Source organism: Crinia signifera, chromosome 9, assembly GCF_055691185.1.
Source record: "Crinia signifera chromosome 9, ASM5569118v1, whole genome shotgun sequence".
Taxonomy (NCBI): Eukaryota; Metazoa; Chordata; class Amphibia; order Anura; family Myobatrachidae; genus Crinia; species Crinia signifera.
Window position 1 is genome coordinate 89752723 of NC_139225.1, and position 17530 is coordinate 89770252.

The 17530-nt window shown below is 43.9% G+C and overlaps 1 protein-coding gene across 1 annotated transcript in view; it reads right to left on the reverse strand.

The window, feature by feature from the left end:
- Positions 1 to 17229, reverse strand: part of LOC146035739 (synaptotagmin-like protein 2) — a 125101-nt gene extending 107872 nt beyond the window's left edge. The window contains exon 1 of the mRNA XM_083159352.1: positions 17138 to 17229. The gene's annotated coding sequence lies outside the window, so the exon portion shown is untranslated. The remainder of the gene's footprint in view (positions 1 to 17137) is intronic.
- Between the last annotated feature and the right edge of the window lie 301 nt (positions 17230 to 17530).

The window sequence follows — 17530 nt, forward strand, 5'->3', positions numbered from 1 at the left end:
TTGGCCACACCCCTACCCGTACGAACACATTGGTCACTGTGATAATTATATATATATATATATATATATATGTGTGTGTCACGGCCTGGACTGTCTGTGTTCCCGGCACTGACCTGGGTGCGCCAGTGGAGGGCGCTGGGAACTGGAAGCGAGGAGGCTTGAGGTAGCTGGAGCTCATGCACGGAGGCTGGAGGGAGATAACCTGCCGGGGACACAGAGGATTGGCTGAGACCTAAAGCAGAGGCGCAGGGTCTAAGCCGACAGTGGTATTCACCAGGGACCCCCGCAAGGGGATATGGACTTTGCTGCAACTGCCGACCAGGTCGCGGCCCTCTGCCCAGGTTCCCCTGTGGCTTTGGCAGGACTTGGATTACAAGAGTCTTTAAAGGGGTACTTAAACCATCGATGGTGGTCGATGGCACTGAATGCTATACAGCAACACGGAGGGTACTTGAGGAATGTGAGATGCGGCCTGGAAGCCGGGGATGACACGAGGGTAGCACAGGGAGACGCTGGAGACACTGGGGATCACTGGAGCGGCTAGGGAGCCGATGCTGGAGATCACTGGGGATCGCTGGGGCGGCTAGGGAGCCGATACTGGAGATCTCTGGGGATCGCTGGAGCGGCCTGAGAGCCGAGGGGAGATGGGCACGGAACCCACTGATAACCGGACGCTGAGCAGATAACCTGGACTGCACGAGAAGACAGGATCACACGGCAGATGGAACACGTGGAGACTTCTGGCTGGAGTGGAATAACCAGGACGCTGAGAGTAACACAGGTGACAGCGGACTCAGGTAACCGGATCTCTGGAGCAAGTGGGGAGTCTTGACAGGAGCTTAACGCTGGAGAACTCACAGGTAAACTGATGAGTTGTTCAAGACAAGGAGGAGACTGTGAGCTAGGCTTTTATCCCTCCAGGTGATTAGGGAATCAGACGCAGGTGTGGGAATCAGCCGCAGCAGCAGCACACAGACCAGGAAGTGAGTTGGAGCTAACCTGGGTCATGTGACCCGCAACCTGAACAGGGAACACACCTGGAGATCACAATGATGCAGGGGCGACTTGGAAGCAAAAGACATCACGCCAGGGATTGCCGACTGTGCCGGCAGCTGATCTACGGAGGACACTACCCCAGCGTGCCGGTAAGGGGCGCATGCGAGCGGTGCGGGAACCGGGGTTCATGACAGTGTGCCTCTTATATTTAGATACAAAAGAAGAAAACAACTGTTATGTGTACTGTCTGTCTGATATAAATTGCATACACACTTAAGCAGCCCATACACGTCCGGGCGTGCGTTGTGGGCTGCAATAGCAGGGATCACATTGCATTGCATTGCATGTGCATGCGTTGTGCATGCAATGCGATGCAATTTTATGCAACCTAAGTACAAAAAGTATGTGCAAGCACATACTTTTTGTACTGTGCGATGAGGTGCGCGGGAGCGCGCACCTCAAAGCACACATCGGCTCAGCACGCTTAGCAGCGTGTATGGGCAGCATCAGGTTACAATGTATCCCCAACTTGTTACCAATACTGGTCTTTAATGGTTACAACTTCATTAGCAACATGGCCTCAATAATCTAATTGTAGAAGGAGGCTCCACTTTCCTTTCAGAAGGAATTTTGCAATTGTTGCTCCACTGCCCAAACATATGAATCACAGCAATGTAGTGGGGGCACAATGACCCAATTACCAGTGCCATGACCCTCAAACCTTCCCCTATGGCATATCCCAGGAGCCCTGGGTAAGACGTTTTTCAAATATGAAGTAATATAATGAATGGCACCCAAGTTTATAAGGAAGAATAAATACGGAAGGATGCTGCCTTGGGCGCAAAACATCTAAAAACATCTCAAAATGAATTATTCTAACTAAAGTTAGTTTTTGGATCTATTGCTGGCCACACATGTTGCAACTGAGCTGATAATTGACAGCTGTCCCAATACTGCGGCATCTGTGGTTTCAAAGTGTGCAGGATTACTGACAATGACATCATTTAAATGAATGGGATCATTATCATGCATATTGGTAGACCTGGCTGGGGCATGCGTGTGCAGTAATTGTCACACTGCAAGATAGAACCCATTGTAAGAATTAAGTGTAACTACCATAGGTGCAGAGGATGAAGCTGCTATGGGGCCCAGGGGGGTATTCAATCACGATTGTGGATCAACAAGCAAATTGGAAGCTGGAGGACATGACATGGTGTGACCATGCTCTCTATGCTTGCCAAACATCACTTCATCATATACACATTATCCCAATGTGCACCAGGATAATTGTGATCAATGTAGTTAGACAGGACCAAAAGAAAGACTCCACAAATCCTTCTTACAGTATCTCGTTAGTGATCTTCTAAATCCATAGGCAATCTTCTCTAATACAAATGTAGTCCAATTACATGTTACACACACACAAAAAAAGATAATGACGGCACTTGCTTTTAGTGGTAGAATAATGAAAGAGAGGGATTTTGGAGATGTTTGTTTTGATTAAAACGTTTGGTTTCTGTGGCTTCTTCCTATTAGGTACTGGTTTCATATCTTCATAGGTGCCAAGGTTTAGGAGGCACCAAAATCAGAGAACATGATGTTACCCATGGTGCACTCTGTGACAGCTCCTGCCAGCAGCTACTTGTAACATTCTACTGTTGCTCTTGCATCCCAGTGAAGGGCAGTAAGTGTGGAGCCGGGTTGCTAAAAGGTATATACTGTAGGAGGAGGAACGTACTAAGGTGGAGTGGCATCTAAAGGTGGATACACATTACATTGGCCTATCTTGCAATCTGCATTGGATCGCAATGACCATCATATACAGTAATGTGTGTGCCCAGATTCACAATGCTGCACATCAGATGGAACGATGCACTTGGCAGATTCTGCAGTATACTGTATACAGAGATGTGATCTATCACTGCAATCGCTGCTTCGCTCGGTCCGCACATCACTGGGGTGTGCACTCAGCTTAAGGTACAAAGGGGGGTATTCTGATTAATTCGCTTGGATGCAAATTCGCATCGTTGCAAGTGACCCAGATCCCGCCTTGCGAATGGTGGTACGCCGGCCCACCGGTCGCAAGTCGCGTACGTTCGCATTGGCTGTGAATTGATGTTTTACATAAACATCCATTTGCATGCCACTGGGACCCTCCAACATCTTTTGATGGGTGCGTGCACCCTGCAACCAGTTTGGTCGCCATGGACGCACCCACCAAGCGCATGCACATGTGCAGAAATGCGCATGCACAATGCAAAAACATTGGCCCCGTGCAAATGCATGTGGGCCTGTGAATGGACCAGAATAAGGACCAAACAGTAGTGTTGTGAAGATCTCTGCTTTACCGATAACCAGGCCAGACTAGGGGGATATTCAATCACCGGCGAGCATCTCCTGTCGAGGGAGATTGCTGCCGGGCCCTATTCAATGCTGTCTTCCTACACAGCATTGAGCATTACATATTTTGTATATTTCTTGCAATATAGTAGTACACATCATCTCAGAGCAGCAGTATACTGCACTTCAACGTAAGAACAACTCTGAATACACACTGAATACACACTTAACATTTAAATTTTGAAACACTGTTTTGAAGCTACAATTTTATTGATTAGTGTAAATGTGACCATAACTTGCATTTGGATTTAGCGTGCACACTTTTGATGTTGGTGAACATTCAATAACACAGCCCTATCTGATGAAACAGGCGTGGTATAAGATGTAGACAGTGAGAAGGCATTCCATGGCTTAAAGGAAAGACCGGTGAGCTGTACGCGTGCGCCCTTCCTTTCCTAGCTGTGCTGTCACTTGTCAGACAGGTTTGTTCCATCCTTGTCACTAAACCAGAGTGCCTAAAAAGTCAGTCAGCAGTGACAAAATACAATACCATTCTTTTCACACATATCACGCAAGACACAGGCTTTTTAAAGCAGTGGGCCAAGGCTTATTAATACATGCCTGAAATGTCCTTATGTACTTGGGGCTTATTCTGGTTGATTCACTCCGATGCAAAATCCCATCCTTGCGAGTCAACCAGATCCCGCCTTGCAAATGGTGGTACGCCGGCCCACCATTTGCAAGGGCGATTTGCTTGCATGGCCTGCGAATGGATGTTACACAGTAACATCCATTCGCAGGCTTGTGGTATCTGCCCACATCATTCCATGGTCGGTGACCATCGAATGATGGCAAAGGCGCACACACATATAAAAGTGACTCTGAAGTCACTTATATATGCATGGATGCTCAGGGGGGAAGTGGGCGGACATCTGGTGATGTCAGCTCCCACCCCCCCAACCGCGTCATCCGTCCATTAGCATGAGAACGCTGGGAGTTCCTATATGCAAATGTGCCAGCCCAACACCACACATCCCCCCCCCGCCCACTGGAAGCAAGGTTGGGTGCGTTCACTCTGTTCACCATGGCCGCACCAAGCGCATGGACATACGCAAATAAAAAACATTTGCCCCGTGTGAAAGCACGCAGCACTGCGATTGGACCTGAATTAGATCCTTAGTAACAAGCTGCCCCAACCTGCAGCGTGGCAATATTCATTCTACGATGTGTGACATTGTAACATATACTTTTATGTTTCCACCTTACAAAACTGCACATACAGTATAATGTACATGGGTGCCAGGCAATAGCTATACTACAGTATAAACAATTTTCAACAACAACTTCCAACATTTCAAACAACCATTGTTGGTAATATCGGGTAACTAGCCTCATATCACATCACGTGTGTCCCAAAATGACCATGATCCCTGGTAATAATTGAAAAGATTGGTACATGTGGTCAGTCAATAGATGATCACTGTTATCCTCTTATGGCCACACTAACAGGCCTCAGTGACCACTGGTGAGATCAGGCTGCTTGTCAGATGCTCAGGCGCAGCAGCATAGGCCCATGCACAGACACCCGCATAATGTTTAGCGCACAGTTTATGAGACAATATTTTCCAATGTAATTATGTTATTAAGTGCATGTTTTTAATGCATTATCCCTAATGGCAAAGACAATCCATGAATTACTTGGCAGTTCCTCTTACATTTGCAAATATTAAACACTTTTTGGTATCACTGAAACATAGTTTATTAAGGTAATTTCCTTTCTTTTTTGTAGACATAAGTGGTGCAATGGCTGCAACCTGTAGTGAGCCAAAGTGACTGACATTACTCACTGCTTGACAATAAACAGAGCTCTGACCCTCTCTAGTTGCACATACTGCTACAGACGCCTACCACACATTTATATTCTATATTAACATTTGTCAGAATAGAGTAAATAAAAGATCTGCCCCTCTCTAGTCACAACATATGCTGCCAATAACACGTAACCAGATGTAAACTCCGCCCTTTCCTGTCATATATACAGTCATACTGTACATGTATAACTAGAATTATACTATGCAATACAACAGTTGTACACTGTTACATTCAGTAGGATGTTTACAGCAAGAAGGAACGACTTTCACTTTTACACCAGAATATATATGTTATATGGAATTATCAGAAATTGAAGTGTTATCTGTCTAAGTTTTATGGCTGAGAAATCTATTTACAACCATCAATAAATTCCTTAACATTGAAGATCCTTAACCTTTATGATTTATGTTTTCTCTCTCATAAACCAAAGCCTACACAAATGAGGATATTTTACCTGAAATTCCAGTATAGGAAGCTTAACACCTGCTGTTAGTGTAATGCACATGTGTCACCTTCAGCCCACTGTACAATGCACCACAACAAGTCAGCATTAGCAGTCTGCTAAGTGGCGTCCACCGCAGGAGGTTCACCTGGGCTATATCTGGCAGTGACAGTATTAATGGTGGTAGAAAGGTTCAGCTCTATGTAATGGCTACATTGCTTCTATAAAGCGCCATGTGCTGCTGTCCGTACATGGGAACTTGGCACTTGTTTTTAAATTCGATAATTTTTATTGATACATTTGATAAATTTATTAAAATTTTATATATAAAAAATAAAAGTAATAAACCCAAAACAAACCTCCCTGAAACCCCCCCCCCCCCCACCCTGTATGACCTAACCCCAACTAAGGTATACCTAGATCCCCGAACAGCCCGTGACCCCCCCCCCCCCTATTGACTATACTAACTAAATCTATATCTATACCCCCCCCCCCACACACACACACACACACACACACACACACAAACAACCCAATTATAAAGCACAGGATAGTGATAAAGGATGTAGCGAGGGCTATAAATATATGACCCTAGATTGAGCTAAGTTTGATTCTCCCCCTGGATCTAACGCTGCACCATACAGAAGGACAGAATATGTAGTACAAAAAACAGAATAGCGCAGAACATAGATCATTGCGTAATATTAAGGCAAGGTAAATAGAAATCTTAAGTGAAAAATGAAACATCGCAACATTTGGACATCGTCTTGGTTCAGGTGTACAATACTAATCAAAGCACTAGTCCGGCCAGCTCTCAGTTCCTTGAAGGAGGATGGCGGGTCTAGTAACCCCACAGCCAGTCAGAGCAAGAGAACTATGAAGGCATACATATGACAAATCAGGAATATGGGCGGAGAAGTTCCAGGATCTCATTGCAGCCACCAGTATCCAAGGAGATTGAAGGGAAATCTTGACATAAATCAATATTTGCGGGTACAGTACAAATCCTTAGGTATTAGCAAGTCCAGAGACACATCTAGAGCAGAACCCGCCACCGAAAAAGACAGGGTCATCTTGTCAAAATATATCTTCCATAGCAGCTGCAGCACAACTCTCAGGAGTAGTGGGAGAGGACGATGTACTTTCCCTGTATCCCATCTAGCTGGTTAAGGAGTCTAGCAGTTGAGGCATGTAATGCACGCAGGATGTAAGATACAGACTTACAGAGGACTCCATACTCATATAAAGGAGACTCGCAGTAACAAATTGCTGGTAGAATAATTGGCTCAGAATATAAAGGTGACGGCTAGCACACCACTGATATTATAGGAGAAACCAATAGCCACCGGAGCAGTTTTATCTATAATATGTTTTCCACAATGGATGTAGCTTAGATAAACAAGGGACTTTATGTGCCTCAGTGGATGCGGCTAAAATAGACCAGGTGTGAGGAGAAATCAGGTATTCTGACTCCATGTGCCTCCCTGAGCCTGAGTCATCGGTATTCAGGTTGGGCAACCAATCAAGGGAGATGGTGACTACACACAATACTCACTTCCCCGAATATAGCAGGAGTCCTGAACAGCCACGGTAAGTAACAGCAGGGGGTTCACCATGGGTCTGGAGCTTCAGTATATTTCAGAGTTTGCTAATCGCAGCGGGTCTCAGCTAGGTAGTAACAGGTGAGCGCAAACCCCTCAGTCCAGCACCCATGCCGTCAAGATGGCGGCAGCACCCTCCGTGCGGACCGCGGCAGCCCGCCACGAGGAAACAGCTTCCCGCGTACCCCGCTCAATGACAGAGAGCCACCGCCACTTATTACCCCAACCAGGTGAGGCACTGGGCGAGGAGGCGCTGCAGAAGGATAGCGGTGTCCGGGACCCAATGCAGGAGCAGGCCATGATTACGGAGTTACACAAGCCGGCTGCCCAGAAATTCCGTAGGTACTTCAGCGGGGATAAGGGGTAACAGGCAGGACGTCCCACACCTGTTGTAGGGGTCAAGATCTCCGGTGGCAGCAGCAAAGAATATTTAGCAGGATATACGGAGGGAGCTCTCAAAAGCTGATCTGTATTCTATAATTCGTCACGACAAAGGGTTGAGAGCTACTTCCACTTTTCTGGAAAGAAGTGATCTGGATTCTCATCTACAAAAGCTGCTGATTGAAAGTGTTGACCTAATCCTCAACAATAACTATTTCATGTTTGATGGTACTTTTTACACCCAAAAAGTAGGGACCGCTATGGGTACCAGGTTCGCCCCAAGCTATGCCAATATCTTCATGGGACTCTGGGAAGAGGAGCATGTGTGGAGTGGGCATGGCTTTGGGGCGGACCTGGTATTCTGGTCCAGGTATATAGACGACATTGTCTTTATATGGAGGGGGAGTGAGCCTAATTTGAAGATCTTCTGTGACTACCTTAATATGAATGATGAGAATATCGAACTCACGTTCAATATAAGCCAGACAAGTATCGATTTCCTGGATATCACTATTTTTGACAACAATGGCCATCTAGAGACCAAAACATATATGAAGCCAACAGACTGTCTCACATATATCCAGAGAAATAGTTGCCACCATAATACTTGGCTCAACGCAATTCCAGGGGGCCAATTTAAGCGATTAAAGCGCAACTGCTCGGACATGACATCATATAAAGAACAAGCAAATAACACGGCCGACAGATTCATCCAGAGTGGCTACTCATCCGAAACCATCTTGGAAACTCTAATAAAAACAGGGGAGATAGATAGGAAGACCCTCTTAGAGCCCAAAGAAGCAAAAGAAGAGAATGATGATTTAAAATGGACTTTCATAACTGGTTTTAACTCACAATATAAAACAATAGAAAAATCCTTTAAGAAAAACTGGAATATTCTATTAAAAGATCCAGTTATAGGCACGCATTTACTTAAGGCCCCTAAATTTATTTACAAAAAAGCCCCCAACATTAAAAACAAGCTAGTGAGAAGTGCTTTAACCACAATAAACACCAGTGGGAGGGTACGCACAAAAGGGTTTCACAGGTGCTGTTTGTGTAGAGGGTGCAAAATGGTAAAGAGCGGTGGCCAATCGAAAACAACAGAACTGTCCATCAACCAGACTACGTATACTATTGAGAACTTCATTACATGTAACACCCCAAATGTGGTGTATGCCATCGAGTGTTCGTGTAAACTCTTTTATATCGGGAGAACATCAAGACCTCTAAAAACAAGAATAACTGAACATCTTAATAACATCAAAAAAGGGGTGGAGACACACAACCTATCCCACCATTTCAAATTGGTACATGGGTGCAATACCAATCATATCATTAGGTTTGTCGGTATAAAAGAAGTGAAAGATGACCTCAGAAAAAAGAACAAGGCATCACAGCTGGCAAAAGAAGAAATGAAGTGTATATATAATCTGGACACTTTACATCCCCATGGTTTTAACAAGGATTTTGAAATTAAATGGTTTTTATAATCATTTTAAATTGCACCCTTTGATATTCTTTTTATTCCCTTTTTATCTCATACCTTTTACATTCAGCTTTTTATATTTCTGATAAATTTTATTATGTACCCACCTCATAAGAATTTTTTAATCATCTTTTATCATGTGAGATATGCTTATTTATTGATTTTTTGTATATACTGATTACTAATTTACATATTCTCTCATTTTCTTATGTATGGTGACATGCGGAATATGTCCATTGAAATATATTCAGAGCACCTCGCACTTTACTTCCATTGAAAAAAACTGGCAAGTGAGACATCATAAGCCATGGAAGCTGTACCCATACATGAATGACAGAAGACCGGAAGTGGGACTCCGACATAATGTACGAACATGACGGAAGTAGAATGAACAGCCGTATTGACTGCTGATTCCGAACCCATATCCGGAAGTGGGGCAAAGACGCCACATCTTTGTTGACGGAAGCGGGGCATGAAACAGACATCATAAGCGTTCATGCACCGCTAACGCATTGGCCGCCGCTCCGAGCTGAGAAACCGGAAGCGGGGCAATGACGTGACATCTTTTTTGCCGGAAGTGGGGCACGTAATGTACACCACAAGCCCCGTGACGCACATCATCACGTGATAGAGGGCGCGAAACGGCGCCCGAATCTGATTGGTCTACAGGCCTTTTAAATAACCATCTGCAATCGGATATGAACTATCCTTGAAAAAGACCGTAGTTGACGGTCGAAACGCGTTGGACCCTTTGCAGATATCCACTGGGGTTGGAGCACTTGCCGGGACCGCTGGATTGAGCCTTGTGTGAGGGTTTCCGGGACTTTCATTCCATAAGCGCTTTTTGAGAGCTTGGCCCATCTAGTTCTCCACCGGCTCTGGTAATTGTTCTTGCTTTACCCCTATGTGGCAGATCATCTTTTAAACCTTTGTGTATGTTTTTACTGTATCTCACAGCCCTTTTTGCCCATATGCTGTATTGTAAATAAATTGTATTACACCATATGCGGTTCCATTGTGTCTTCATATATATCTCTGAGACCTGGTGAAGTCCTTTGGAGTAAATCTACTTGTGTTTTTCTGTGGTGAGGGGTCACCGCATGTTAGTACTCCCACTTGCCGACCTTCAGCGCTGAGACATCTTCTGTTTCACCATTCCCCTCTTTTGGTTCTCAAAAGCTGCTGCCTACTCCATGTTAAGCCTTGTTAGTAGAATGCTCAGGAAACACAGAGTTAAGCACGGACATAAATGGCTGCTGATTAAACATGTTCTCGCACTGCTTCTCCAATGTAGCCGAGATGTTTTTCTGCACCACAGGCAAATATTGCTTTTAAACAGTGTCATCTTCTATATACCATGAACAAAAAAATATTACAAACTATCTTCTCCTAGAGCAGGGGTTCTGAAACTTGGTCCTCAGGACCCCACACAGTTACCATTTTCCAGGTCACCCAGCAGGTGCACAGGTGCATTTATTACTCACTAATATGTTTTAAATGATCCACAGGTGGAGCTAATTATTTCACTTGTGATTCTGAGCGGGATGTATCAATGCTTACCGCAGCGCTGACATCCCGTTTACGCATCCGCAGTGCCTTCTCATGATGTATCAATAAAGTTTCGCATTGCTTTTATTAAAAAATGTCAGCCGGCTTGTACTATCGCGGCGTTTCCGGCGCGGTAGTTACTGTCATTCATTTGTATGTAAGCTGACGCGCTGTGTAATGTATTAACATTCGCAGCGCTCAGCTATGCCTCGGAAATATTTGCCTAGTATTGCAGGCGATAAACATATAAAAAATGCATCAGCGGCAGGGACTTTTGGCCAGCGGGCATTAGAGGAACTTCAAAAACACATCGCCCATATACACAGCCAGCATAGCGTTATATAGAGCTATGTATAGCATTCAGGTAATCATGTTATCATCATGCTAAATAGTGCTATGCTGGCTGTGTGTTTGGAAAGTTCCTATAATGTCTGCTGCCCCTAGTCCAGTGCATAGAAAAAAACAAATTTAATAGATCTGCGCATGAGAGGCAAAATACACTTCATTGCGCATGCGAAAAAAACAACGAAAAGATTCCGACGGAGGTCTGCATTACCGCAGTCCTAGGAACAGAGGAAAAAAATCATACATATCACGGAAAACTCCGCAAAAAGCCCGCGAAAACACCACGAAAAAAAGGACTCCACTTCACTACAATAATGCGAGTATTGATACATCCCGCCCTCTGTGAGGAGATTTTGAGAACCTCTTAGTGTATATTAAATTACAGTTTTTGGCTTTCCAGTTGTAGAAGATCCAGAGCTTGGACTGGTTAGTGTTGGGAGTTTGAGCTGCTCCTAGTAATAATAATGAAAATACCCAGACAGGGCCGTGTTAAATAACTTTGTTGCCCTAGGAAATTTCATCATGGCTGAACACAACTGAGTTTAGGAACTGTGGGGTAGATGTATGGAGCAGTGATAAGAAAGGAGAAGGGATAAAGTGCCTGGTACTTTATCACTGACCAATCAGCTCCTGACTGTTACAGGCTGAGTTTAAAAAAGGCTGATTGGCCGTTGATAAAGTACCAGGCACTTTATCACTTATTCTCCCATATCACTGCTTCATACATCTACCCCCTGTGACCCTTGTACATTAGCGTACAACAGAAGAACAAAAATAACAGGAGAAGCAATCAGAAGTACGTAGCCCCTATATTTTGTGCCCTTCTCTATAGGAGGTTTCTGTCCTCCTTGAGATGATCTGAGGTCACCTCTATTATAGATTACATATATAGTTGGCAGGTGTAGGGACAGTCTGTGCAACCACTCACAGATTTGTCTGTTAAGGTGCTCATACACTAGGGCAATTTAATCCTTTTTCATCCAATTCCAACATATTGGACTGAGAAGTTGGATGAAAAGTGTCAAAATCGCATGTGTTTGACACGAGGTCCAAAGCGTAAGCCTGAATACTGAATATCGGAAGTGCTGCACTATAGATATGTTGGTTCGTCAATCCTACGGCAGACTTCCCGAGATAAATCGTATGCAAAACCAGGAAGCTGCCAGGCAGTTCAAGGGAAATGCGACTTCTCCCCTCGGAGAAGTGGAAGTACTGTAAGGGCACCTTTACTCTCTGTAATACATGTGTTATGTAATATAGTCTAAAGTCCAAATTAATATCAACCTTACAGAAACATAACTACAATACACAGCTTGCTGCACATACCACCATGTTGACCACTACTCCTCATGCACCGAAATCTGCAGCTGAACTTTATTATAATCTAAGAACAAAATAGCAGTTTAACTGGTTGAGCTTAGGTGCTTGAAGCAAAATCGCCTGTATACTGTAAGTCTCATGTGTTTAGTGCTGTACATTTGTTTTCTAAACCCTTAACTAACCCTCCAGACTGGACAAGATAGAGGGGAAAAAAACAAGTATTGTATTCTGTAAGTAATATATGAATCATTTGTAAGCACACAACTAACTACGAGGTGACATCACACCCATAGTCCAAAAATAGAGACAACTAGTCCCAAAAGGAGTTTGGAACCATTCCCTTCTGTGACATACTGTATAAACACTACATACGTATATAAACACGACATGGCCAAGAGGGAACCCGTTCTACTCGGTGTGTTTGCCCATCTCATGCACCTCCACAGTTATGTAAAATCAAGCATACTGCCATTAGTGGTAGAAAAAAAAGAGCTCAGTGACTTTCTAAGGGGTAGAGATGTAAGTAGGGTGCCACCTTTCCATCAAGCCAATTCATGCCATAATAGATTAATTCATTCAACCATAAATCAACCATAAACCATATAGCTAAATGCAAACCTCCAGGAACAACAACTGCTCAGTTGCAAAATAAAGTAGTTGGCAACACAAGATCATGGCTTAGGATGGCATAGTACTGAAGAGTATACAGATTGTCTCAAGTTCCACGCTGCTCTTCAGAAGCTAGTGCTTCCCTGATGGAACAGACAAGCCTCCAGTCATAAAGCACACTGCCAGTTGGAGTGGTGTAAAGCCCCATACACACTAGAGGATATTGTTCACAATATCGCTTAAAAAAGGGTATTTTGAGTGAAATTGCTTACAATATTATTTAGTGTATATACTCAATATTGTTAACGATGCGTCATTAATGATGACTGATGTCTTCTGAACATGCAGATCAATTTGGTGACCCACATGTTCATCTGGTCCTGGTGACCCACTAAACAATATAGTTCACTGATATCATTCAGTGTGTACACGTAATATCTGGACCCAAGGCCGATATTGTTAATTATACTGGCTGCGGCCCCTGACGTTTAGTGTGTATGGGGCTTAAAGCACATCTCCATTGGACTGAAGAGCACCAGTGCATTCTTCTCAGGAGTGGTGAATCACCGGGCAGTGTCATGGATTTGGCGTATGCAAGGAGAATGTTTCCAGACTGAATGTGTGCTGCTAACTGCAAAGCTCGGAGGTAAAATAAGGTTTAGGGCTGATTTTCATTATTTGGAGTGGACCCCTTAGTTTCAGTGAAGGGATTTTGTTTTCTACAATTTGTACTTTTAAACACATAAATAAGAGCAACAAATATATTAAAGAAACAGAATATTTGGTATTTAACTATTTTCTATAAAATATCTTAAATCCTTGTTAATTTTCAACCTTCAAAAGCAAGGGGAACTCTTGATGTTAACTCATACAATGACATTCTACAGATTTGTAAGATTCCAACTCACTGTAGTAACAACAGTTTGGGAAGAGCCCTTTCCCGCTCTATCGTGACAATGCCGATGCACCAATTGACGTCCATCAAGAATTGTTTGCTGAGTGTAGCCCGGAACACACTATATGAGCTGCGCAACGGAATATCGGTAACTTTTCCAGAAACGGGTAAGCAATAATTTACATACACACGGGACGATATCGTTGAGGATATTGTCCAGTGATGCCATCTGTAGCCGCTGAATAATCAGGTTGTTGGCAACATATACAGAATTGCATGTTGCAACAAGGGTGTGTGTGTGCGTGTGGGGGGGTGGGGGTGTTAACGATGCACGGGAGCGAGACCCTTGTCGGGAGGCACCGTGCACCTCCAAACCCACTCCCGGCCGCCCGCCCACTAATGTAGGTAAATATGCGGGTCGCCGGTGTGGGGATGTCTATGGGACATAGGGATGCCAATCCCGGGAATCCCGCCATTGAGCATTTTTCAATCCCGGGATTGAAAAAAATGTCCCTATACAACATGAAAAAAGTTTTTGCAAGATTTTTGCCAATTTATGGAAAATTAAAAGGAGGAACAATCCCCTCTGACTTTCTCGCATGCCTCCGTTCCACCATGTGCACTTCTTTCTGCATGCACCTGAGATTACAACTGTACCTGGGTCCGAATCAGGCCCATAATCTGCCAGCTACTGTAGAGCTGGACAGAATGCTACAGCTGTCACCAGCCAAACACTTGCCAAGGCACCAAACTGCTCAGGGCCAGCTCTGCCTGTAAATAGCACTGCCTGGCTGCATATATTGCAGCATAAGATATCATAGAAGTATTTACTTGCCCAATATGTACAGTACATTATCATAGTTAACAAGTTAGTATTTATGTATATGGGGAACACACATGTCTTTCTGTTTGCAGTTCTCATTTTCCAGAGGCAACATAAGCGCAATATTAAACAAAGTCATAATAATAATTAAAAACCAAGAAACAGGCAAATCTACACTTGAGTGCGAATCATCACAGCACCTGGACACACTTTATGGCAGATGGAAATCACTTAAAAGTGCTCGCTGAAGGGTGCGAGAGCCGGTTATATCAGGTGCCGTTACTGGCGTTTAAACGCCTTGGAACAGCACCTTGCACCCTTCCCAAATAATAGGATCGACCTGTGTCTCTGCCATATACTGGATGTCAGCTTTCAAGACACTAAACCTGCAGTAAGAGTTTGGGGTGTGACTATAAACATAATGGCAATACAAAGATAAGAAGCAGACTATAGAGGAGTCATTCCACGGAAAGGTTTCTGATTGTGTATTGTGTCATGTGTGTGTATAACATGACGGCATGGACTTCTGTACTACTATTATCTTATATGACTAAGCAAGCCAACATTCTATTACATACAGAGAAATGATCATCTTAACTTTAAGTAGGTGATACACTGCCAGAACAATGCTCCAACTTCATGCATTCCGGCCTAATTTATAGCACAGTCAAGGGGTCCATCCGTCCATGTATAGTTTTACAAGACTGGAGGAAATCCACATCTCCGGGGAAGAGAATAAAGAATAGGACTTTGGGCATTCTGACCTGTCTCCTGTGAGATTTATAGGCACAGAGGGGTAGGAAGAGACACATGTGCAGGCTGAAGAGCAGTTTCTCTATGAACAACTTCAGCCTTGAGAACAGTAGGTGAGTCAGCACTAACAATATCACATGGCTTACTACTATAATAATAATAATAATAATAATAATAATAATAATATAAAATTATGCATATAATTATGCACGATGCAACCAACTGCTACAGATTTCCATTATTGCTATAATGGGGGTATGGGTAAAAACCGGACCAGGGCAAAACCCCCGGACCGCCGGACCTGACATCAAACTCTGCATTTTGGAGCTTGTAGCGTCCGGTCCGGGGGGTGTCCTGTCCTGGGGTGTCCTGTCCACCAGGTAGAGGAGGAGGGGTAGAATAAAGTCTCCCTGTATGGTCCGGGCATGTAGCAAAAAATGGGGCTGTAATCTCCCCTTCCCCATGTCCCTGATGATAGCTATCACAGGGACCCCCCCCCTCGGACAAGACACCCCCCCGAACAGGACGCCCCCCGGACCAGACCCTACAAGCTCTGGACTGCAGATTTTGATGTCCTGTCCGGCGGTCCTGAGTCTAGTCCGGGTCCGGTTTTTACATAGTCCCCTATAATGGTCCCAAGAGTTGGGACATTCAACATTCAAAATGTCAAAATGGTTATAATGTGAATAGTGAGCATGTCAACATATTCACCTTGTAGACATTCAGCATGTTGACGCTAATGTCCAGAATGTCAACAATGTTTAAGGGTAGTATTGCTCTAAGCCTAACCGTAACATTCTATTCATGCATATATTTTCCAGGTGTCAACATTTACAAAGGTAACATTTTAACTATGGGCCTTATTCTAGTTCACTCTTTCTGACAAAATCCTTCTTAGATGGAAAAAACCATGTGCACTGCAGGTGGGGCAGATGTTACTTGTGCAGAGAGAATTAGATTTGGGTGGGGTTTTACTTCAAAGTGAGATCTACATTGCAGTGTAAAAATAAAGCAGTCAGTATTTACCCTGCACAGAAACAAAATAACTCACCCAAATCTAATTCTCTTTGCACAAGTTACATCTGCCCCCCTGCAGTGCACATGGTTTTGTCCATCTAAGAAGGATTTTGTCAGAAAGAGTGAACTAGAATAAGGCCCTATGTCGGCACCATAACTATTGATATTCTGGTGTTGACAGTGCAGCAAACTGCCTGCGTATCTGGAAGTGCAGCCCCTAACATCCAGTAGTAATACATTAGGTGACATGGGACAGGTGCATTAGACAATGCTTTGCTTCCTGACTCGGGTGGCTTATTACAGCATGTCAGGAACCTGTACAGTGAGAAGGGATCACAGCAGGCACCTTGCCCTGAAGGAGTTCAATAGAAATTCCAGTTGACATTTGTCACTAATGCTCCCTTGTGATGTGGCAACAGTGAGAGACATGCAAGATAAGACTATAAATACTGTATACACAGCAGCCACACAAAAATAGTTTTCAGTATTAAACATTTATAAAAACACCTATTAAAATCACAGGGAAACAGGTGGAAACATACTGATGCTTAATGAACTCTTAGGGTTAGGTTACCAAGCTCAAACATGCACTGTGCAGCACTGTTGTATTAGAGGCACACACACATATAAAAGTTGCAGATGTCACATAAGCGCAAGCTGTACAGCTAACCAATGTCTCCTAGCTGCTTACCATGCAGTCTCTTACCTGAGTGTCTCTGCCTGTCCGGGGAGCAGGTGCAGCGCTGCCTGTGCCTGAGTCACTGGCAGAACTGACACAGTCACTGCGCTCAGCTTCTCTGGAACTCACTCACACACCCGCACTGGAGTACACGGATAAGGAGCCTGTAGCAGAGCAAAACCCGGACACTGGATTCCTGTCACATAGCCAACATTCTGCTGGGATGGGAAGGAATAATAGGTAATTATAGTAACTACTTTCAATTCAAGATATTGGCTGTCACGACTTGCCTAACAGGTTTTATTAACTCATTATAAAAATAAGGCAGCAAAGCACATTTAATAAATTTTTTTTTATTCTTTATTAATAGAACCAAAAATATTTTATATTATTCAACAAAGGTCGGACAGTGTGTGCAGA